A 1,583-nucleotide genomic window follows, 5' to 3' on the forward strand; every position below is an offset into this window, starting at 1 on the left:
TATTCCATACCTACTTAAAACCAAGCAAAGGGTGGAGTTCCATCTTTAAAAACTAAACAGACATTTTCGACAGCACATTCTTGGCGATGGAACCTGGACGACATTTATCAAACATGGTAGGGAAAGTTCTCACTCTGCATTATAAAAAGGACAGCCAGATATCTACTGTTACCAAAAAGAAATAAGATGGAAAATTTTTAACAAACTGTTTAGACTATTTTCTTAAAGAGACTTCCTCCACTGCCAGAGATCTTGAATAGCCTCCTGGTCAGTCATCCAGAAGCAGTTCTTCAACATAATTGATGAACTTGGCTTCCACTTTGGGAAGAGAACCACCTTTTTCTATACTTGCTTATGTGTTTGCTTTAACGTCTTCTACAGAACTAGGTCCTTTTTGTGTTTTAGGAGTTTTTTTTCCTGTTTTTTGAAGGATTCTTGTCCTTTTGATCTTGTTGTTGACGATGGTTTTGAGTCTTTTCCATTCCGATTTGAATTTTGTGCATTTTTGGCCGGAGTATCTCATATAGATTCCTTCACTGGCACTTTTTCTTTAGTTTCCGCATCATCAAAATCATCATCATCATCTTCATCATCATCATCATCTTCATCAGCAGCAAGTTTTACTTTTTTCTGTGGAACCTTGCTACCACCTCCAGGGGCCGATCGCTTTCCAGATATACTTAAGAGTTTCACATCCCCCTCCTCTTCATCTTCTCTTGCATCTTCCTCCACAGCTACTAAGTGCTGTCCACTAATATGCACTGGCCCTGAACCACACTTCAACCAGAAGACACTGGTGGTGTTATTTCAAAGCCCCCAGGGGAAACCATTGGCTGTACAGACATTTTCAAAGTTGCCAGTGTTACTTTAGTTGGACTGCCTTCGTAATTCATTGCCTGTGCTTCAACAATGTGCAATTCATCCTTCGCACCAGCCCCTCAACTGACCGTTCTTAAAGATAACTGGTGCTTATTTTCATCATTATCCACCTTAAAGTGATCATCTTTGTCGGCCTTTAGTTCACAACCAAAAAGATAGTTCCGGGGTCTCAGGGGGCTCATGTCCATGTCCATGGCATCTTCCATTGGGTGGCCGCACGCACTTAGGTGGGAGAGAAGGTGGATGGAGATAAATGACCACTGCTCAAGAGAACAGCCGCGCAGGTTGGAATCACACCAGGGAAAAGCTGCACCACATCTTTTACGGATAAGTGTATACACCCATAACTCCCCGATTTAACATTACTTACTGACTTCTTGCTTGGCTAGATGAAGATTTAGATCATTTACTGCTTCTCCTTTTCTGCTTTATTCTTTTTTTTTTGAGATGGAATCTTGCTCTGACACCCAGGCTGGAGTGCAGTGGCGCACGATCTTGGCTCACTGCAACCTCCACCTCCTGGGTTCAAGTGATTCTTCTGCCTCAGCTTCCCTGTAGCTACTTTGGGAGGCCTCAGCACCTCAGCGCCTGTAGCTGGATTACAGGTGCCCGTCACCATGCCCAGCTAATTTTTGTATTTTTAGTAGAGACAGGGTTTTGCCATGTTGGTCAGGCTGGTCTCACACTCCTGACCTCAGGTGATC

At 43.3% G+C, this 1,583-nt stretch overlaps 1 pseudogene; it reads right to left on the minus strand.

Annotated features, from left to right (window-relative positions):
• Window positions 1-222: 222 nt before the first annotated feature.
• On the minus strand, window positions 223-1,085 carry LOC102145940 (nucleophosmin-like; annotated as a pseudogene).
• Between the last annotated feature and the right edge of the window lie 498 nt (window positions 1,086-1,583).

The sequence above is a fragment of the Macaca fascicularis genome, chromosome 14, assembly GCF_037993035.2.
Source record: "Macaca fascicularis isolate 582-1 chromosome 14, T2T-MFA8v1.1".
Taxonomy (NCBI): Eukaryota; Metazoa; Chordata; class Mammalia; order Primates; family Cercopithecidae; genus Macaca; species Macaca fascicularis.